This window comes from Sander lucioperca, chromosome 2 (genome assembly GCF_008315115.2).
Source record: "Sander lucioperca isolate FBNREF2018 chromosome 2, SLUC_FBN_1.2, whole genome shotgun sequence".
NCBI lineage: Eukaryota > Metazoa > Chordata > Actinopteri > Perciformes > Percidae > Sander > Sander lucioperca.
In genome coordinates, this window is record NC_050174.1 from 18,470,963 (window position 1) to 18,494,880 (window position 23,918).

Consider the following 23,918-nt stretch of genomic DNA (forward strand, 5'->3'; position numbering starts at 1 on the left):
AGTTGTTCTTTTCTCAAAAGGAAATTATGCTGAGTAATTAATGAATTAGTCATGACAAAAAGTTTGCTATGTTAGTAATATAATGTAACGTTACCTAGCTTGTTTAATAGCTTGTTGGATAGAAATGCACCCACTACAACTAACGTTACCACAGCGATAAACCTAACGTTATGTGTGTGTACTGATATTAGGGTTATTATCATATAGACTGTATATTGAAGATCTACAGTTGTGTTTTGTTCAATATGATGATAAGTGGCTGATCAATAGGTTTGCTGCAGACAGTGTGGCTCATGTGGCTGTCAGGGTTAGCAGATGAGCTTTACCAGTGGCTCACAATTAACAATTTAACAAGCGTACAAAAGTATTGTATTTCTTTTATATGGGGACACTTTTTCAAAATAAGTCATTATGTTTAAAATTGAGCGTCAGCGTCAGTTCTGGCAGGCCAGGTAGTCAAGACGCTGCTAACCGCTATTGGTCAACAACACGGTCTCATCAACTGATCTGCATCAGCTAAGTTGCAGCAGCTGATCTGCATTAGCGCATCAGCTGGTCACTCCCCTCGCTGCTAAATGGCTACACTCAACAGGGCTCGCTACTTAAGCTGATTCAGTTAGCTCCTTCTGCTTGCTGCCTTAGCTGCTCCTAAATGCTGCTAGTTTAGCTTGTTCCTACTGCTGCTTTAGTTTGCTCCATCTGCTTGTTGTATCAGATAAAAACGGGCCAGTCCCGCCGGTCTTACTTTTATTTCTTCTTATATGCTCATATAAATGACAGTTTTTATCCATATTGCTGCTAATTAGCTTTAGCTGAGTACTACGTTTTCAGTCACTGTAGGACAGGCTTGAGCTACTGGGCCACGCTCACGCAAAAAAAAAAAATGTAAGAAGCAGGACGATACGAAGACAGCTTTCTTTGGTTTCTGAGGGTGGCAAATTTCTGTGACCCAAATCATGATTCACCATTTCTAATGTTTCAATTTATGATCACCATATTCACCTTGTTTCTCAAACGCTCCAAAATGGATAGTAGGCCTAGTAGCAATAAGGTACGGTTGTTTATGTCTCAAAGTCTAGTACTGGATTTTGTCCTCTTCCATATATCTTCCATGCTGACCTATTTGAGGAACCGTCCTCGTGCTGGTCCTTACATCTCGCCAACGCTTCCTCTGTATTCTGCAGACTGCCTTCGGACCGCTATACAGCTCATTCCCTGCGCATAGGAGCCGCAATTGCTGCAGCGGCATCCACTCCTGTTTTTCAACCCTAAATGAAAATGGACCTTTGCTGCATGGGAATGTTACCTTTTGACATGGCGTTCGCCCTATTCTCGATGCTCAGAAGCCAAGCACTCGGCACCCTTCATCTGCTACATTTTATCTCGTAAACACTCTTAACTAGGACATTCATTATTTAAATGCGCTTAAAGGCAACTTAATTCCATACTCTCGTTTCATCACGAGAGGATTGCCAGGTATGGTCTGTTTGGGGTAAATAGTTTAGCTCTCCCAGTCTTAAACTGTGAGCGTTCCATATGCTGCTGCTGTCCCCTGATTCTCTGCTCTTTCATGGTGTCATGAAAGGTCAGGGGACTCCTCTGAACAGAGCCATACCGCCAATTTAATTAATAATTTAGCGTCAGTTCTGGCAGGCCAGGTAGTCAAGACGCTGCTAACCGCTATTGGTCAACAACACGGTCTCATCAGCTGATCTGCATCAGCTAAGTTGCAGCAGCTGATCTGCATTAGCGCATCAGCTGGTCACTCCCCTCGCTGCTAAATGGCTACACTCAACAGGGTGCGCTACTTAAGCTGATTCAGTTAGCTCCTTCTGCTTGCTGCCATAGCTGCTCCTAAATGCTGCTAGTTTAGCTTGTTCCTACTGCTGCTTTAGTTTGCTCCAAATGCTTGCTGCTCGCTTTTTGCTACCCACCTCCTCCCCTGCTCCACCTTGTTGTGTATAACATGGCATTTGCTTCTATGTCATTGTTGCTGCTCTGTTCATATGGGGGAATAGTTTAGCTCTCCCAGTATTAAACTGTGTGAGCGTCCCCTAATGCTGCTGCTGTCACCTGACTCTCTGCTTTTTCATGGTGCTCATGAAAGGTCAGGGGACTCCTCTGAACAGAGCCATATCGCCAAATTTAATTCATAATTTATTCAATAAATTCTTAAAGCTTTCATTGTCTGTGTTGTTCTTGACGTTATGGCCCTGACAGAACTATTTTTGTGGCTTGATTGTAAACAACTTAAAAATAAATACATGGTTTTAAAGAAGAATATTTTGGTCAATTTAGTCAGCTTTTTCATTGAATCAAGAGAACCACTGAAAAGAAGGATAATGGTACAGTCTCCATGCTACACTAATGATAGTATTAAGGCTTTACTCTGTGTACACATGTCCTCTACGAGTATAATTGTGGCTGTATTATTTGTGTCCTCTTCAAAAATTGCTCTTGAGAAATGTTATGTTTATTGTCCCCCCCCCTACTATTAGATCAGATTTACGCCCATGGATTAAATTATCAAATCTAAAGTATAACATCATCTAATCACACATTATATTCAATAAATATGGTATTTTTATCAATCTCAAATGAAAAGCAGTAAAGTTCATAGCTGTACATTGACCCCAAAGTCTACTCATGAGTTAGACAGACAGACGACTTTATCAATAAATGGAAGGGATTTATTAATCAGAAGAATAGAGTAGAACAACATAACTATAACTAAGGCAGCAGAAATGAATGTGATATGAACACAGACTACCTGTTGAAGTGAAACTATTAGTGATGGGGAAATTATTTGAAAAATGAGAAAAAACTGAAAACTTAGGAAGAAGACTAATGAATGAATTGTAACTGAATTTAGGCTGACTCAGCAGAAGACTCAACTTGAAATCAATCAGCATGTTTGATCTAGCCTACTTCTGTCAGGTTTGTCTCTCTGGTCTCTGATGGCGGCTCACAGAAAGAGCAAAGGTTTGGTCCTCTGACGATCCGTGTCCACCTGCAGGAGGAATCAACGAGCCACGTCCTCACTGGCCATCCAAGAGGAGACACCAACATTTATTTTGATCCTGTTTGAATTGAGCCATGAATTACACATATGATGTTTGTCAGTTTGAAAGATAACTTAGCAAGTCAAGAAACCCTCAGTTTGTTGTAAAACTGTTAAAGTATCAGACTGTGAAAATACGTCATTAGAAAGACTCCACACTTCAAAGTGTCATGGCTGACGTCTCTCTGAAGCTACGACGCCTGTGTGTTTGGTAGCGGGATGTAACGTTACTTACACAAGCAAAGGATTTCTTTCTCTGGGTATCAGGCAGCAAAGGTGAAACAAGATCCAGACTCAACGGGAACATTTGAAAAGGTAAGAAACAAAGATTTATTCTCTCGTCTTAGTTAGAATGTTTTCATGAGTTTGTATTATTCTTAGAATAACATTCAACACAGAATGACAACAGATATTCCAGTGCACCCCCCACATCATATGCAATAATAAAATAAAATACTCTTTCACTTCTTACTCACTTGTTCCCTTTTTCTTTCAGGTTTATTTCAGAATCCACCTGTCAGGTATCTACTTTATTTACATTTTCCTATTTTATCTTTGAAATGTACTTTAGTTCCCTATAATTAGTCAGACATGTTGTTTTTCCTATTTTGTCCTTTTATAGTTTTATAAATCCTTTTTATAGTTCCTTTTACTTTTCCGCTTTTTAAACCCAACTCAAATGCCAAACAATATATATACACACATAAAAAACACAAACACTAAGAAATGACTACAACAGTCAAGTTCCACAATACACAAAAAGAGTGTTCAGATATTAGCATATAGACTAAAACGCCAATGATGGGATCTCGAAGTAAACCTGACCGCACTCATTGCAGGGTTCACTAGTGTTGCAATTATGCTATTCAATGACTCAGTTAGTCTACACATACATCTGTACATGAGATTCCTGAGTACAGCAGGAGAGGTGGATACATCAACACTTACAAACATTTGGCTTGCACTGCTCCATCGAGGCATTTTAAGCAGCAGCCTCATGCCATCATTATACGCTACATTGAGTTTCTGCATACTGCTTTTTTTATAGTGACGCCACAAGTGGGCAGTATACATTGGGGTGCAGAAAGCTTTAAAAAGTGTGGTCTTCACAGACAATGAACACATACTAAATTTGCGATTCAGCATATTAGCTTGTGCATACATCATAGAGTACTGCCTATGAATGTCCCTATCATCAGACAGGTCATCAGTTATATAGTGCCCTAAGTATTTGACCTCATCACACACTTTAAGGACAGTACCAGACAGAGAGAAAGAAGGAAATGACAGTTTTTTGTCCTCCCTGCTTCTAGCAATCACAATATTACTCTTCTTAGAATTGTACTTAATGTTAAAGTCTGAGCCATATTGGGAGCAGACCCTTAGTAACTGTTGAAGGCCAGCACTATATATATATATATATATATATATATATATATATATATATATATATATATATATATATACACACACACACACACACACACACACACACACACACACACACGCTAAGCTAAACTGGGTTCTGGACTCCCCTGGAACTGTTTTCCCGTTCCTTGTTGGGATGACAGCTTGTTTGTCTTGTACCTGCGCTCTCTGTGCCTGTTGGGTCTATGGATCTGCCGAGGGAGGGAGGTGCTTTGGCTGCTCCTCAGACATCCCATGATGGGGGACGGGGGCAGAGCTGCACCCTGGGGGGGGGGGGCATCATCAGCCTCTGCCTCGTCAACGAGGGAGGAGGTGGAACCTCCCATGATGCCGCTGGCTCAGGAGGAAGCGCCCTGAAAGAGGAGGAGGCAGACGGAGAGTCAGCATCTACTGGAGGAATCAACTATTCTAAAAAGTGATTCACTTGTTTAAATCACTTCTTTTACTGCATAGTGGATGGACCTGGGAGAATGTGCTGAAAACAAAGCAACATTATGTTATTCCAATATGGTTATGGTATCACATTTATTAGTCATGTCAGTAGAATATAAAATCAGGTTTTACTCTCTAAGTTTTGTGACAGTATTTTTGGTTTTGCTTCGGCCAAACACACTAAATGTTTCAGAGTTTCCCCAGAGATACAAACCAGAATTTAAGTCTTTCATTTTCTGTGTTTTTACAGAACATTCCTTTAGTTAGATGTCTCACTATGGACTTTATTGTCATGAAAATCGCTTTTCTTTGGATACTACTATCGGCATTTGGAACTGGGAATTGTCTGTCATGCCATCAGGACTACCTCACTTACACCCGTGAGCACCTGCTCTCCCTGCGACCAACTGGTGTAGCCCCACCAACTCTTCCTGCTGTCTGTGTGGAAATCCGATGGCCTGCTAAATGGCCAGACAGGAGGAAGAAATCAAGGAAAAAGCGAAGCTCAAGGGGAGGTGTAAGGCACTGACTTTGGAGACGTGGCAACAGATTCCCATTGCCTGTCATCACTCTGATCAACGTTCGATTGGTAAACAACAAACTCGAACTGGCGTTAAGAGCTGAACATGACTGTGAATTCAGACAGAGCAACCTTGTGTGTTTGTGCTTACTTAAAGATTGTCCCCCACAATTAAAAGATGTTTTTTCAAGGCTTTTTAACTCCCTCCTAGTTGCTGGTGTACCCCGTCTTGGAATGTTTCTTTAATAAGGCCCATACCTAATAAGCCTGGTGCAAGTAAGCCTGAAGATTTCTGACTCATAGCCATCACCTCCATATTGTGTAAAACAATGGAGAGAGTTCTCATAGATCTCCTGACCTCTCAAGTGACCAGCGTGTTAGCTCTGCTGCAGTTCGCTTATAGAAGTGACAGAGGGACTGATGACGCTGTGCTGATCCTTCTAGACTCTATTTCAAAACAGCTTGCACTCCCTAAAGGGCATGCTAGAGTCCTATTCGTAGACTTTAGTGCAGCTTTTAATTCTATGAAGCTACACATTCTCCTGCAAAGACTAGCCAATATTAACATAGATAAGGGTCTGATTCTCTGGATCAGAGACTTTCTCTCCTGTCGCCCTCAGAGGGTAAATGTGTAAATGGCATTTTGTCAGGAGTGCATACCATCAGTACAGGCTGCCCACAAGGCAGTGTTCTTTCCCCTTTACTTTTCTCTCTATTCACAAATGAATTTTATATAAATAATAGCACCTTTAAATTGACAAAATATGCTGATGACATGGCCTTAGTTGGCCTCTTACAAAAAACTGATCCCCTTGGTGAGGCCTCCTATCTAGCACACATAAAGGCCCTTGAAGCATGGTGCAATGATAGCGAGCGACAAACAAGTTACTCTTTTGCAAAAAACAAGACGTAACAACAGAGCCAGTTTTATTAACTGGCCTAGCAGTTGAAACTGTGGGAACGTTTAAGTACCTAGGTACGGTTCTTGACACAGACTATATTTTTAAGAAATGCTCACAACGACTCAGTCTCCTTAGAAGACTGAGCTGTCTGGGCGTCAGTGCTCAGATTACACCACACACATTGAAAGTGTTTTAACCTTTCACCTCTCTGCTTGGTTTGGCCATTTAAGCTGCAAACTCAAGAACAGGATAGCTTAACAGGATAGTGTCAATGGCTAGCAAAATAGTGGGAAAACCCCAAAAACACCTGACCGAAATATACACTGGCAGAATGAGGAAGAAAGCTAGGAAAATCACTGCAGATAGTACACACCCTCTTTCCAGCCAGTTTGAGCTCCTGAAGTCTGGGAGGCCTTTATACCAAATGCCATCAATATCCTCAACCAAACCATGTGACAACATCAAATTGAGCTGCTATTTTAATGAATTTAAGCATATTTATTCTGTTTTATCCTGATGTTTTTCTTTTCATATTATTTTTTATACTCAACTGTCATGTCTGAGATGTTCTCTGTATGTTTAGCTGTCTTGTATGTCTGGTGAGCCAAAGAAAAATGTCCACTATTGGTGGACAATAAAGATTTATTCTATTCTTTTCTAAAGCTGCCCCATCTTCTGTTTTACTATCACAGTGTTGTGTACATAATGTGTATTGATGTGTATTTGCTTTTGTTTCTTCTGTCAGAGCACATTGTAAACTATTGTTTTAAAGGTGCTATACAAATAAGGTTATTTTATTGTTTAAAACAATTCCAAATATTCTGATTCCAGGTTCTCAAACTGTGAGGATTTTTCTTTGTCATATATAATAATAAACTGAATATATTTGAGATTTAATCAGTGTTGACAGAGACTAATTAGCACTAGCGTCCTCCAAAGGAACAGATATTCAGAGCTCCATTAGTGCGTGACATTGCTCAGACTGTTGAACATACAGATGTCATGTTCTGCTTCATCTCCTCCACAGTTTGGTCCTTGAACAAGGACTTTAAATCTGTATGACCACCTCAGGAGCTCCAGCTTCAGATGTGTGTGTGTGTGTGATACAGACACACATACACATCTGAAGACATGTTCTCTATCTCTATCAAAGATCACTTCTTGTATTAAAAATCTCTGTAAATCTGTAAAATCAAATCTCAAAGCATTTGTCTCCTTCTGTGTCTGGTTTGTCTTTTATCTGTCTTTGAATGACAAAATAAAACATTATCATCAACACATTAAACTAATTTCAATGATTAAAATACTCTGTGTGGTTTGAAGAATGCATGCAACCAGAGGGAATTCCTCTCTCTGTACCTCAATGCAGATGCTTCCTGCTGATAGTGAAGTTAGACTTTAGGTAAGCTGCACCTGCAGTACAGCTGCTGGCTGAATGAGAAACTGCAGAGCAGCATGAGGACATTTAAACACACAGCAGCAGGACAGGGGACAGTTGGACTCACCTGACTGCAGACAGGACACTCTGTGGAAGAAGGGGATGAATAATCCTGCCAGCTGTCTGAGATCTCCATGCATCCTCTTTCATTTAAGCCCCGATGTGCAGAGTCACCACCGCTCTCCTCTCACCATCACTGTCAAGCTGCTGGGAATAAAACTCACTTCCTGTCAGAAAATTCTAAATAAAACTCAAGTAGCAGCACATATCTCGGCCTGTCTGACTGATATCTCTTCTTTGATGTCCACAAACCATCTGAAACTCAACCTTGACAAGACTGAGCTCCTTTTCCTTCCAGCGAAAGGCTCTCCTACCCAGTACCTGACTATAACAATTGACAACTCTGTGGTAGTCCCCACCCAGACTGCTAGAAACCTGGGTGTGCCATCCGGCCCCTGCAGCTCATTCAGAACGCAGCAGCTCGACTTGTCTTCAACCTCTCCAAGTTCTCTCACACTACACCGCTCCTCCGCTCTCTTCACTGGTTACCAATTGCTGCCCGCATCCACTTCAAGACACTAGTACTTGCATACAAGGCCACGAACGGATCAGCCCCAGCATACATCCAGGACATGGTCAAACCCTATACCCCAACCCACCTGCTCCACTCTGCATCAGCCAACCTGCTTGCTGCCCCCTCACAGCGAGGGACAACTAATCACTCAACGAAATCCCGACTCCAAAGTGTGGAGAAGACGTGGAGAACGCTATGCTGATTGCTGCACCGATAGAGTAACACCTTTTGGTGGAGGCACTGTGATGGTGTGGGGCGGCATCTCCCTAATTAGAAAAACGAGGCTTGTCATCATTGAATGATGAGATTCTGCAACCAGTGGCAATCCCACATCTCCACAGTCTGGGACCAAACTCTATCCTACAAGATGACAACGCTCGCCCCCGGGGTGGGGTTTATCAGAAACTACCTCCAGACTGTGGGATTGCCAAACATAACACTATACCTTTTAAAAGCGAGGAATAATATCCTGTCTCCTTCGTATATCCCCAATTGGAGCTGTGCTGGACACTGCTCTCTGGGCATTGGGTCATCTGGCTCCAGAACCCCACAGGCTAAAACAATGTTGCAGAATTTTTCTGCCGTGTATAGAAGGGTCCCCCCGCTGATGCAAGACCATGAGCCATCTGCCCTTAATCAATCAGATGGAGCGCTCCACCGTGGCGCATGCGCGTACGTGCGCACTGTTGTACCGGGAATAGAGGTCTTTTAAAAGAGCCAGATCTGCCATTGCTGATAAGTGATCAACTGATGACTTCTCCTTCTCCTGTTAAACTTTTTATATGCTGCACCGCAAGTCCACACTGACTCGAAAAGTTGCGTACACGAGTTCAGACCAGACGTGAGATTTTATCGCAGCCTACGCTCACGTTCAAATTGATAAATCCCTTGCTTTGCGTAGGAATCGGCGTACGCCCGTACTACGCCTGTTTTTGGTCGTACGCACGTTTCATAAATGAGGGCCACTATGTGTAATTCATGGCTCAATTCAAACAGGATCAAAATAAATCTTGGTGTCTCCTCTTGGATGGCCAGTGAGGACGGGCTCGTTGATTCCTACTGCAGGTACATCAAATGTGGCACACCCAGTTTTTCTGATGCACACCCACATTACTTTTTTTCTGGCTCCGATAGTGGTCCAACCAGTCAGAATGTATACCTTCATAGTGAAGTGAGGACACACACACACACTCTCTGGTTAATGATAAGAAACGGCGTCACTTCACTTTGTCTGTTGGAAGTTGAAGTTGAAGCTCCTTTTCTACTCAGACACTGATGAAGTTCATGGCTGAAAGTTCAGTAAGTGGAGCTGTGATTGGTTGAGATGACGTCTTTGATTGTTGTGGTTGGAGAAACGGTTGAATTGATGGTGAACGTGTGATTGTTGAAAGACAGACACTAGAACTATAGATTTTGGACTATTTATCATCCATAACATGTCAGACGACAACATTTTAAACCATGTTTTCTTGTGTGCTTTGAGTCTTCGCTGTAAAAACAACTGGGGCCCATTTCAGGAAGGAGGTTTAATAAACTCTGAGTCTAACCCTGATCTCTGAGTTGATTTACCCTGAGATGGGAAACTGAGTTTTCCATTCCAGAACAGCTGATTTGAGTTGGTTCAATCAACTCGGAGTAGGTTCACTCAGAGTTAAGAGCGTGCACCACCACAATACAAAGGCAGCATGAATGGACCCATGATACTACAATTCACCATGGTAACAACCACAAACAAACTGGTCGGTGGAAATACTCATGCGCACATACAGCGAGTTTGAACATGTATTTTGTTAAAAAAGCAACACAGCCCCTGCTGCAAAAGAGAGATAATTTGCGTGGGAGATAATTACTGCTAGAGTAAATGCGTAAGTTCCAATATAGTGTATTGATTTCATATTTAATCATAAGTATAATATTACAGGTTAAATGGTATTGAATCGGTATATAAAATGGTATATAATCTATAAAAGCACTACGCCTACCAATCCCATTCTGAGGCTGCAGCACCATCATTAACAGGATTATAATTCATAATCTTTTATTTCAAAGGGTTTACATCATTTACCTGCAATACTGTGGAACTCCTTTTTAATGGCTCTTACTGGTTTGTGTCAACGGAACACTACAAAAACGTTTAAAAAACATTTCAGAGCGTCACATTCTTCTGACGGCACTTTGCTACAGTGGCTTTAATAAAATGCTCTGCATCACCAGTGTTGTAAAGAAAACTGCGGTTTGCAATAAAACGTAATGCAACACAAAGAATGTGCTGGGATGTAGAGAACGTCCACGATGGGTGATGTTAGTCATATGAGGACGGATAAGGTTATGTAGGCTACATGACTGATAAGGGGCTTTCCGACCGGAGGGATTTTTGCAGTTCTTAGAACTAAACGTTCCTAGAACACTTTTTTCGTCGCGTTCCGACAGAAAATTTTTTGGGATTTTTAAGTTCCTCTGGCCTCAGTAGCGTACTTTTTTAGCTCCTACTTCAGAGCAGGGTCTTTTCCCTTTTCCCTTTTCCTAGGTGTACGAAATTCAAACTGCAAATATACGAACATTATGCCGAAAGTGTAGCAACGATCTTTCCCATAGGATTAAATGGGACACATAGCCTAGCTAGCAGCTCCTCCCAAGGAGACCCCTAATGTTCACAAAAATGCATTAAATTGAAATCGGACACCATAGTTAGCTTGATAAGACCTTGCGGTAGCTGTTTTATAAGTGACGTGACGAAATTCAAACTGTAAATATATGAAAGTTATGCCGGCAGCTGGCAGCCAGCCAGCTCCGGAGCTCAGCGGAGCCCCGAGCCCCGGTCGTCCAATAACCGAGAAACGGTGACTTTCACTGGGTATGGAGTTTGCCGCTTTCTCGTCAGACTGTGTGGAGCTCCTAAAGTTGAGCAAAACATTACGTGAATTACTACGAGAATGGACGGAACTCGGAAAAGTGGACTGACGCGGAGATGTACGGCCTCCTCCATGCCGGAACTGTAAATATATACATACATACATACATTCCCATTTCTACAACAGAGCGTCTGGCTATTTGTCTCTCCCTGTTGTGTGGCTCCAGACAGTATGGAAAAGTACTTCCAAGTGTGCCCCTGCACCACTTTTTTGTCTCATCTCCTTTATGTACCTGTCCCTTAGGTTCTTCCACCTTTTCTTCCACTCCTCTAAATAGATGAAGATGTGTGGATTATTTTAATTTTTAAATAAAATGTTGCATTTCAACACTATGTGTCATTGCATGTTTATATACTTAAGTAAGAGGTCTGCAGTAATTGCAGTTGGGTATAATAAAGCTAAGATATGAGCAGCAGTCTTGTATAAAGTACTCAAAAGCAATACTTGAGTAAAAGTACACGTATCTTCCTAGAAAATGACTTTGGTAGAAGTTAAAGTCTCCTTTTAGAATATTACTTGAGTAAAAGTCTTAAAGTATCTGATATTTACAGTACTTAAGTATTCATAGCAATTTTCTGATATTAAATGTACTTAAGTAGAAGTAAAAGTAAAAAAAAACTTTGATTATGAACTTTATGGCCAAAGGTGTGTAATGTTATCTTCATCATCACTGTCGTCGGGGTGATAATCATCTGTTACCATCGCGGCAGAGCCTGCAGCAGGTGCTTCCATGACACTATGGTCAGTCATTATGCTTCCTCCTCTTCTTCTTTAGTTTTGGCTTATGTTTTTTTTTTTGCCACTTGGCCACAAACAGGCATCACGTCACCAACTGGAATGGAGCGTACATTATCTTGGCAATTTGGGAGCAATGATTCACCAAACTTCCTTTTTTTCAGTGTAATAAATTTCTTCTGATTATTTTTGTAGTAACGAGTAACTAAGATGTTTAGGTGAAATATAGTGGAGTAAAAGTATACATTTTATTTAGGAAATGTAGTGGAGTAAAAGTAAAAGTTTCCGGAAATATAAATAACGAAGTAAAGTACAGATACGTGAAAATTCTACTTAAGTACAGTAGTGAAGTATTTGTACTTTGTTACATTACAACACTGATGAGCAGGGCATGAAGTTAACTTTTTTGACCACCAGCCACAGGGCCTCTTTTTCCAGCCAGTTTTTTTTTTTGCATCATAAAGGTGAAAAAAGAGAATTGCTGTGTCTCTATGATCCTATCCTGTCCTATTGATGGTAGCCTACTCGTGGACATTGCGCCGTCATCACGTAATGTAGTAGGGGGGCCCGCCTTGATAATCCTGCATAGGGGCCTGTTGTTGGCTTGTTACGCCACTGCATATAAGAGATGAGATGACTGACAAAATCAGGAGTAGCCTACGCGCACCACAACAACAACAAAACACTGGGGAATGCGCACCATAACACATCATTTTTTTTATAGTTCTTAAAAATAAAAAAAATAATAAAAAGGAAACTTGTTTTGGGGAGAATAATATTTATTACTATTAATTAATTACTCTGGGCTGAGATTAGGAACCTTACCAAAAAGGCTCAGGATGCTGCAAATGTTGGTAAAATATGAAAAAGGCTGGTGGATTTAAGACACAAAATAATTTATTGAATGAATCAAATATGAACATATCTGTCATTGTCAGTGGCTTGTTGATCTTTACATTGTTAGTTAATTTCCTATCCTGGCCTGGGACACACATTCATACGGTTTAATAAAGTACTTATTGGACTTTAACTTATCATTGCACCTACAATAACGAGTGTAGCTGTCTTCAACTTAGTCATCCTGTACATCTCATCTACGTTTTTTCCTGCATCCACCGTGTGTGATTGTGTATGATTGTGTGTGTGTTTGTGTGTGATTGTGTGTGTGTGTGTGTGTGTGTGTGTGTGTGTGTGTGTGTGTGTTTGTGTGTGATTGTGTGTACGCGTCAGTCGCGGGGGAAACGGAGCAGCCCCACCCGCTGCAGAGAGCCGACAGATTGAAACAGCAGCCACTGACTTTATAGTGAAAAAACGTTACAGCGTACATTGATGTTAAAATGTATACAGGTTGGCAGGACTGTCTGAAATGTTTTGCGCGGTCTTTCGCTGTACGTTTTGTTGGTAAATGTGAAATGTTCGAGTCACACACACGTTTCGTCTTCATCAGAAACTAGGAAATTAGTTTTACCCGTTCTCACTCCCGCTTGGTCAGTGGCTGCACGTGGGACTGCTGGGATTGTGTGAGTAATGAAAATGCGATAGGGGGCCTGTCAATCAATGTCTTCCAGTGATGCGGGCCCCTGATTGGACCAGGCCCGTAAGCAACCGTGTACCCTGCTTACCGATAGTTACGCGTCTGAATCACTCAATTCTCATTGGCTACCCACCAATGTGGCAGGTAGATTGACAGTGTTACCCGCCAATTGCAAAATTCACCCGCATTTGGCGGGTGGTCGGGTGTTAATCCCATGCCCCGGATATGAGTCTACATTCATACATGCATCATTCATTCTCTGGAAAACACTTGGTTTAATGCATATGTGCAATTAATTCCTCCAAAACTGGAGCTTACACACTTGGAAATGGGTAGTTATTCTGTGGAAAGGCCATATACCTACCTATATACCTATATGTGAACTTCAATGAAAATGAACATGACTTGTGTTAATCAGTCCAAACATATTTTACATCATATAAACATACACATACAATAATATTATTATTGTGTAATAACAGCAGAGTGTAAATTGTAATTTCCCCTGTGGGGATCAATAGAGAGTATAAATTGTAATTTTTTTTATAAAAAATACAAATATATCCTACAAATACCTGTATGGAGCTGTATAATCAACTTGGTATTTGGTTTTCGCAGCTCACAACAGTAGGCTACAGTTCTCAGTTGCTTTGGCGCATTTCTCAGATCAGAGATGAGAATAATGTGTAACTTTGTCACATAGGGAATAGTGCTCCCTTTCATGTGCATTGTTCATTAGACTATACTTACAGAGTGAATTGTTAAATATGGACAACAACACAAAGCAGTTTCACTATCTTGGTATAAACAATAGCATAAGGACTTGTCAGTTTGAGTCATTGGTATAAATACTTGCTTTGTACACAAACAAAAGATTTCCAGCAAGATACACGATTTTTCAGGTCAGTCACTGCGGTGCAGTTTACACCAATTGTTTTAAGAAATGCACTCACTGTTGTGCAATTGCAAATTATGATTTGACAAATGCACCAAAGTAACTGAGAAAAAATGTAACATAGGATTGTATTTCAGTGGAGACATATATGTTGATTTCACATAGCTAAAACAAACCTGAATGATTTAAATTAAGAGGCTACAATCATCTACACAGCTGGCATGCTTATGGTGAAATATGCTTCCACAGCATAGTTTTGTGTCCGAGGTCTCTGTACGACCTCAAACTTGTGTCGTAGCCTATACAGCTCTGGGAGATCGCTGACGGCCAAAATCAACCTCTTGTCCATGTTCCGTTTGTGGATCCACGTGTATTCTGTGTTTTGCACGTGCTGCGGTCAAAGTTGAACCATGTTGAACTTTGACCGCGGCACGCGCAAGAGTGGCCAGCCGCAAAATGCCGCTTGCGCTGCGCTTTGCTTAGTACAGCGGCAGACCAGTTCTTGCGCGCGCAAGCCATTGACAATAATGGGTTTCATAGCGCAGCGCTGCCGTTTGCGCGTACAATGTGAATGGCCCTTCAGAGGGAGGAGACTGAGAGAAGGAAACCTGCTCCCGACTAGGTTAGGTTCACACGCTTAGTTACCATAGTAACCTCTCTTTCTGAAACGGGCTGGAGTTACCCCTCTCTCACAGGTTTGATTAACCTCCCTTTCTGAAACAGAAAACCCAGAGTTTCCCTCATCTCAGGGTTAACTAACTCAGAGTTTTCACTAAATCTGCTTTCTGAAACAGACCCCAGAAGTCCAAATTAAAGTCTAAAGGTGAGTTGACTTCAGTCAGTGGTAGAACAAAGGTGGAGAGGAGAGAGGAAAGAGAGGAGAGACAGAGGAGAGGAAAACAATTAAAAACTGCTCTGATCAGGACCTAGAAATCAGGACATGTTCTGTCTGCCTGCCTGCCTGTCTGTTTCTCTGTTTCTCTGTCTGTCTGTCTCTCTCTCTGTTTCAGTTCTACAAGCAGCGAGTAGCATAGTGAACAGACACAAGCTTATATGTATGAGGAAATTAACCTGATCCCGTCACTCACTGTAACACCACACCAACAACATGCATTCACATGACAACCTGCTGTTTTGTTGCAGAGGGGCCGCCTCTCTCACCTGTTTCACTGACTGAAGTAGTTAAAGTCTGAAGCTGAATTAGTTAAAAGTTTTGTTAAAAGTGCCTCTCCCATCTATTAGTAGAGAAGTCCAGATGAAGTGTTGCTTTGAATGAAAGAGAAGAGTTGAGTCTGATCTGGGGTCTGTCAGGACTCTTATTGATGTGGAGGGGAAGGTAGCAGGCGGGCGAGCACTAGGACTCAGCAGGGATCACTTTATAGGATCAGCATGTAAAATCATCTCTTCTGACGTCTTGTTAAAGTCAAGTTTGTTTTACACTTCAGGCAAAACCAGTTTTTCAATCTATAGATGTGCTATTTATCTTCCATAACATGTCTTCTTTAAGACTATTGTAAAGAAAACATTTATTTTATTCCACTTTGTCTGTCTATAGATTTCTCCACAGCCACTATCTGTAGAAGAATGTTTTAGATTTTACTGTAATTAAATGGGAATTTGTTTTTAACATGATCTTTTTTATGGTACACATTAATCAGCAGGTTTTAGTCTAGCTTTTCTTAATTGAACTGTCTGAGACACTTTTTCTGTTGTACTTTTCTCTTCAGGTTTTTCTGTATTAAAGAGGAGCTGAGCAGAGAGACAACATTTTAAAACATGTTTCCTCGTGTGCTTGGAGTCTTCGCTGGAAAACAACTCAAGTCCAAATTAAAGTCTAAAGGTGAGTTGACTTCAGTCAGTGGTGTAACAAAGGAAAACCAGTTTACAGAAGGGAGGGAGGGGAAGATGAGGGCGGAGGAGAGGAGAGAGGGAGGGGAAGATGAGGGAGGAGAGTAGGGAGAGAGAGAGAGGAAGGGGGAGGTGAAAATAAAAACGGTGATGAAGTAATATTTCCACCGTGTTGGCCACGTTTATAGAGCCAGCATGAAACAACATGGTGAGAACACATGGGGTGAAGTATCCAGATGTGCTTTCTGTGTCCATCTTTGGAACAGTGTAGTTTTACCAGCAGACCCACGTCAGTAATATATTTATGTAGCCGTGTCAGGGCAGTCGGATTCTCTGAGCACCGTGGTTGTCTTTTCCTAATTCCTTTTGAATTCTCCTTCACATCTTTCCTTGACCTCATGATGTTTACCATTGGGGTTAAGGAGAAGTGGTTAGGAAAGGACATGATTTCCATGAAGCAGTATAATCCTCCAAACATCTCCATGAAGCCATCTAGTGGACTGATAGAAGTAGAGCAACTGATGGCAGCTTCCTCTGCTCTGATTCGTCCTCACCAGTGACCAATGAGAACAAGCAGCATCTTTTCTGTCCAATAACAAACCATTATTGATCCATGTTTTGATCAGTTCTCCGTCTTGAGTGAATGAAATGTGATGAAGTGCTGAGAAAAGGCCCTCAGTAGTTCCCAGAGTTCAGAACAACAAGCCAAAAGGATTCAACTGACACTGATATGAAACAGAGAGAAGCAGCCAATCAGAGGACAAGCTGCTGATATTTAGCTTTTTTTTCCAGTGGTCCGTTTCAGGAAGGAGGTTTAACAAACTCTGAGTCTAACCCTGAACTCTGAGTTGATTTACCCTGAGATGGGAAACTCTGAGTTTTCGGTTCCAGAACAGCTGATTTGAGTTGGTTCAATGAACTCGGAGTAGGTTCACTCAGGGTTAAGCGCGTGCACCACCACAATCAAAAGGCAGCATGAATGGATACATGATACTACGATTCACCATGGTAACAACTACAAACAAACTGGTCTGCGGAAATACTCATGCGCACATACAGCAAGTTTGAACATGTATTTCGTTAAAAAAGCAACACAGCGCCTGCTGTAAAAGAGCGAGAATTGGTGTGGGAGTAAATTGCTGCTCGAGTCAATGCGTAAGCATCGACAGTGTATTCATTTCATATTTAATCACAGGTAACCTATATTACTGGTGAAACTGGAATGGTATTACACCGAGTCTCACTCTTCTGACGGCTCTGCATACAGTGGCTTTACTAAAATGCTCTGCATCACCAATGTTGTAAAGAAAACTACCGTTAGCAAAAAACGTAATGCGAGACACAACTAATCTGCTGGTAAAAGCATGTCCACGATGGTGGATGTTAGTGATATCAGGACGGATATGGTATATATCTGATCGACTGTGAAGAAAATATCTCTCAAATCGGTTATGTGGAAATGAAAATACATCTAGTCGGGACTCAATATCATCTCCCGACGTAAACTCTGTGAAGTAATACAGCTTTTTCATCAACGGGATCGTCGACAAAAGGACATACGTTTGAGAAAACAAACGTTTTATAATCTGCCTAACATAAACCAATACGTTTTTTTATTCATGCAGATAACAAACTGCGCTAAAATGCACCTGATACAGACTGAATGAATGAATGAGGAAATGAAAGCGCGCTGTGTCAGACGGAGGAGACTGAGAGAAGAAAACCTGCTCCCGACCAGGTTAGGTTCACAGACTCAGTTACCATAGTAACTGACTCTGAGGTTAAGTTACCTCTCTTTTTGAAACGGGCTGGAGTTACCCCTCTCTCAGGTTTGATTAACCTCCCTTTCTGAAACAGAAAACCCAGAGTTTCCCTCATCTCAGAGTTAACAAACTCAGAGTTTTCACTAAACCTGTTTTCTGAAACGGACCCCAGGAGAAATGATGTGAGGGATGAATGAGTGATGATGTGCTGATGAATGATTGGACTGCTGCTCTCAGTGTTTCCTCTCCAGATGAAGGTGTGGACTCTGCTATGAGTCAGTGTGAGGACAGAGAGGAGGGAGTCCCTCCTTCTAAAATCACTCTGTGTGGTGGACATGACAGCCAGACCAAAGCTCAGAGGTGAGACGTCCATCTCTAACTGTCCACCACTCAGATCACTCCATCATTATTCACACTCAAAGCTCTGTGTGTGTTGTGTTTCAGCCCAGAGAAGCAGCACAGACCTGGACCTGGACACAGCTGTGTGTCCATGAAGAGTGACCGGTCTATGCCTCATTTTATATACTTCAAAGATGGACGCCACTCTGTTGATCAAAGGTGAGGATTTCAAACTGATAATCAGCAAGACTAGTAAACGTTTACCACTACAAGGAGTCCTCTGATTCACTGTTAACATCCCAATATCACTTCATGGACCTCTACCTGTTTCTCTGTCATTGGTGTAACTATCTATTTACATTCCAAATACAAAAAGTATGTAGTTTTTAAATTGTGTTCAGTAACACGTCCATAATGTCGGTAATTAAACACATTTCAGTAATTAAATACTTTTTTATAACGACCTCAGACACGATACTGGTGGACTCAAATGCACGACTCAAAACAGTAGTAGGTAAAATAAAAGTAGTTTACTGGTAAAGTTCATACAAAAGAAAACAAAACATCACTCACACTGAATGTAAAGCACTCACTTGGAAGATAACAAAATTACAAACAAAACCTGATATCATGGAAATCTTGGCTGGAACGTTAGACGAGACTGTCACACAGACTGAAACAAGACGAACTAGCACAAGACACAGGGAGACAAGGACTATTTATGCATGAGGTAGGGGAAAACAGGTGAAACCAATCAGGGGCGGGGTAGACAATCACAATGGCAAGAAATTCACACAAAGGGAGGAAGTCAGGGTCTGAAACGAGAGGGAAAGGTGAATACAAAATAAAACAGGAAGTGCACAACAGGACTAGACATGAGTGACTTAACTTAACATACTTGACGAGACATAACAAGGTTTTGTATATAAAAGTCTTTTTTTCAGAGATAATTCCCCTAAATATTGTCATAGCACAGAGTACCGGTACTGAGACAACTAAATGTCATTAAGTTTCTAACCAGAAGTGCAAAAATCAGTAAAATGAAGAGTGATGTACAGAATATATACCAGGGAAAGATGCTAATAGTTTAATGCACTGGACTAACGGGCCATGAAGTTCCTAATTTTGTACATTTTTGATGGTACTGTGGTGCCTTAAATAGTAATGCTGTGACGCTGCATGAAGAGGAATCCGCCGACACTGTTCTTGATTATAAAAAGGTTTATTACAAGCAAAGATTCAGCATCAATTTTACAAACTCCTGCAGAGAGCTTGGAGAACGACCAACCCAAACCTCAAAATTTGCCGCTCTGCCTTTTCTTTGTGTGCACAACGTATATATCCTATGCATTGTATCAACATAGGATGTGATATTTGTAAGTATACCATTGGACCAGATAACTGACCAGTCACCGCCTGGCACAACTCCAAAAAAGGTATCTTCTGTCTTGGGGGGACCTCTGCTCATGTTAACAATTTCCAGATGTTCTTAGTGAATGTAGAATGTTCATGCATCCTCCTTATTCCAACTCTTAAGTCAAAGTGTATAGAATGTTATAGAATGTCAATATACCACAGTACATTTCGGAGCTGACATTAGCTAATGCCAGATGATGTTCACAAGTCATTTTTTGCAAGTCCAAGTCAAGTCTCAAGTCTTTGAGCTGGAGTCCAAGTCAAGTCTCAAGTCTTTGATGGGCAAGTTCAAGTCAAGTCTCAAGTCTTTGATGGGCAAGTTCAAGTCAAGTCTCAAGTCTTTTGCCATGAGTCCAAGTCAAGTCCAAGTCAAGTCTCAAGTCTCTGGCCATCTGATCTGTCCCTAACACTGTATTGTTAAATCTTATGAATTCAAAGCATGTCCTGTAGCTGTCACATCATATGGATACAACTATAAAGATACAATTTGCATGTTCCCAGCATTAGCACAACACTTTGCAATGGTTAGCTTGTTACCTATGATGATATGTGCTAAATGTAATGTCTCTTTCACTCAAAAAAATGTCGAAGTGGAAATCAAGAGAAAAGTGGCAGCGCCACACCAGTTACAGAACAACATGCATCTCAGTGTCAGTCCAAATTACGGACAATAAGCAGTTTGAACTCACTGATGTAATGCCATTTATTTTGTAAGTGTAAGTGTTAGTACGCTCAGTGAAACTGAGTCCAGCGCGAGGGAGATCCGACTCAGAGGAAGAGAGATTAGTGAGGCCAGCGTCTCCACAGCAGGTGACAATGCGCACGGATCTGCTGCGCCACGCATGGATGAAATAATGAAATAGTAAATAGGGCTACAGTAACAGAAATATGTGCAGAATTAAGACAGTCAAGACGGCCCAGTGTTTGGTGGACCGGGTACACCTTGTTCACTTAATAGCCTACAAATCATCCACGGGATCAATTACGCATCACCTGAGTTTGCCCACCCGACACAGCGTTTGTTCCTGGGGAGATGGATCCGTGTGTCCCGCCTCCTGTGAGCCATGGATTTCTTAGCCTCAGCGACTACTAACTATAAAGATACTATTTGCCTGTTCCCAGCATTAGCACAACACTTTGCGATGGTTAGCTTGTTACCTGTGACGATATATGCTAAATGTAACGTCTCTTTCACATTAGTGTGTGAGTGACTGACCTATTTGGATGTGTTTTGAGACGCCTGATGAAGTCTGACGTTGTTGATCCGGCATCATTTATCTTGGTGCCACACACCTTGCATGTTGCTGCTCGCTTACTGCCACTGTTTACCAAGTTATTGAAAGCAAAACTAATGACAAAAGGCACAACTCCAGGAGGACTTGGTGTCGCCATCTGCAATGCATTTGATATGTGCGCGCACATAGGCGCATGCGTTACGTTGCATTATGGCAAAGGGCAGGGGACATACAGCTCGTCATACGTTTCCCCGTATATGCGCCAATAAAAGAAAATAGAAATACATTAATACATTTAGATTTAAAAAGCAATAATTGTATGAAAACAGGTTGTTGACGAGTCTCGAAGCTTGAGTCCGAGTCAAGTCTGAAGTCTTTGGGGTCGAGTCGCAAGTCAAGTCTGAAGTCTTTTGGGTCGAGTCCAAGTCAAGTCGGAAGTCAGCTGTTTGTGCGACTTAAGTGTGACTCGAGTCCGAGTCTCAGACTCGAGTCCCCATCTCTGGCTAACGCTGATGTAAACACAAATGGTTGTTGACGAGTCTCGAAGCTTGAGTCCGAGTCAAGTCTGAAGTCTTTGGGGTCGAGTCGCAAGTCAAGTCTGAAGTCTTTTGGGTCGAGTCCAAGTCAAGTCGGAAGTCAGCTGTTTGTGCGACTTAAGTGTGACTCGAGTCCGAGTCTCAGACTCGAGTCCCCATCTCTGGCTAACGCTGATGTAAACACAAATGTATCAGAAAATATTTAGGCTATTTAGTCTTGACCGGTCTTAGAATAAAATCCTTTGAGAGAGACAGAGACCAGGCCAAAACACATCTTGAGTAGCTACAACACTGTCGAGGGCTACCAATCTAGTTCTGACATCTGGAAGTCCTTGCGTATATTATCCTTATTAGACATTAGCATTACTATTCCACCATTATGTTCACCCCACAGCATCATATTCAAGCCTGTGCTGCACATTGCATTGAATACAGCTTTAAAACATGTCTAAATTAAATACTGATTATGGATCATACACAATGTTAACAAGAACTACCTGGATACAAATATAATGTACAATGTATTTAACCACTGACTGATTTGGTCTCAGTGTGTTGTGGGTGCAGTGCAGACTTTATCTTGTGTTTCTATCAGGAGGAATCTGGAAGATCCTGAACCCAGCTGTGTGTCCATGAAGAGTGACCAGTCTACACCTTGTTATTTTAACTTCAAAAATGGATGCCACTCTGATGATCAAAGGTGAGGATTTCAAACTGATAATCAGCAGGACTAGTAAACGTTTACCACTAGAGGGAGTCCTCTGATTCACTGTTAACATCCAAATATCACTCCATGGACCTTGTGTTTGTCTCTGTGGGGAAAGGAAATCATTTCTTATGCATATTATTTGATGTCTCTTATGATGATAGTGATTTTAGACTGTAGTGAGAAAGGACAACAGCTGGACATCATCAGTTCACCTTTGACCTCTGACTACAGTAGGATAGCTGAAATGGACGACAATGTACTGTGTTAGCAAAAGGCTGTGTCATCTGGATTGTTTCCACCTTATTAGGACAAAGTGGTCATGTTCAAGTGATGTCATGCATATCTATTTGTGTTGTATTCTGTGTTTCTAAACATGTATAAAACCTTTGTATCTTGCTGTTGAGAGAGAGAGAGAAACAATGACCACTAGTGGTGTCAACAATAATCGATTCGGCAATGCATCGCAATGTGGGGCATGCACGATTCAGCATTGATGCGGCAAAGTGCCATAATCGATTATGTCACTCTTTATTTTCTGGCCTTGAGTGGACAATAAAGTTGTGAAGATTCAATTACTTCCGGGGGCATAACAACAACAATCAAGATGGCTGAGGCGGAGGGAGATGACCGCGATAGACGGGTAATTAAAAAAACACCCAAAGCTTGGAAAACGGACATCTGGGCACATTTCGGATTCTACGAAGTTAATGGGAAACTAGACAAGACTTACGCGGTGTGTAAAACCTGCCACACTAAAATCAAGCACGTTGGCAATACAACTAACTTCACGAACCATGTTGATCGTTGGCATCCTGAGTTGGCTTCAACAACAACACAAAAAGTCGACACATCCTAGCCAAGAATTGACGAGTCGTTAGTGTCAACGTTGCCACACAACCCCGAGAGAGCAAAGAGGATCACACGATCGGTGGCATGTTTCATAGCGAAGGATCTATAAGCGATAGGAATAGGATCCCCATTCTGTGGTAGAAAATGCGGGGTTTCGCCACATGCTTAAAACAACCCGGTATAAGCTACCGAAAAGAGCTACCTTCACTGATTCTGCGCTTCCCGCATTGTACAAAGAAACCAAAACAAAGGTAATGGAATCAATGTGTAAAGCCAGTCGTGTAGCCATTACAAGTGACGCCTGGACTTCAGTCGCAACAGAGTCCTATGTAACCATAACGGCACATTATATTAGCGAGGATTGGCAGATTGTATCACATGTGCTGCAGTCACTGCTGGAAAAAGTTGGCTGTTATTGCTCTATTTAATTTCAAATGGTTCTAAAGCAGAGAGAAGATAAACATTTCTCATTCAAAGCACTGAAAGCAGTGATTTATGTTTTCTTTTTCAGGTTTGAAAATGCCATATCCAATACCCTGTACCATTCAATTTTATTTTATTTAATGACATTTATGTCAAAGATACAGGAGAGTGATAATACACACATAGCAGCCAATAAAATATGTTGTTCTATATCTGACTGCTTGTATTGCATCATGACTGATGAAAAATTTGAACACAATTTGTTGTGTGCAGTAGAATTTTGATGCATCGCAATGCATCGTAGAATCGAATTGAATCGAATCGTTACCTGGTGAATCGTAATCAAATCGAATTGTGAGGGCAGTGCCA

At 41.4% G+C, this 23,918-nt stretch overlaps 1 long non-coding RNA gene and 1 pseudogene across 1 annotated transcript; both read left to right on the top strand.

Annotated features, from left to right (window-relative positions):
* The first annotated feature begins 3,350 nt into the window (after window positions 1-3,350).
* LOC118493726 lies at window positions 3,351-4,963 on the top strand. The gene is made up of 3 exons (XR_004895691.1): window positions 3,351-3,376; window positions 3,558-3,582; window positions 4,795-4,963. It is a non-coding gene; the product is annotated as an uncharacterized LOC118493726 (long non-coding RNA).
* A 13,407-nt stretch (window positions 4,964-18,370) lies between these two features.
* Window positions 18,371-23,918, top strand: part of LOC116048211 — a 243,840-nt pseudogene continuing 238,292 nt past the window's right edge.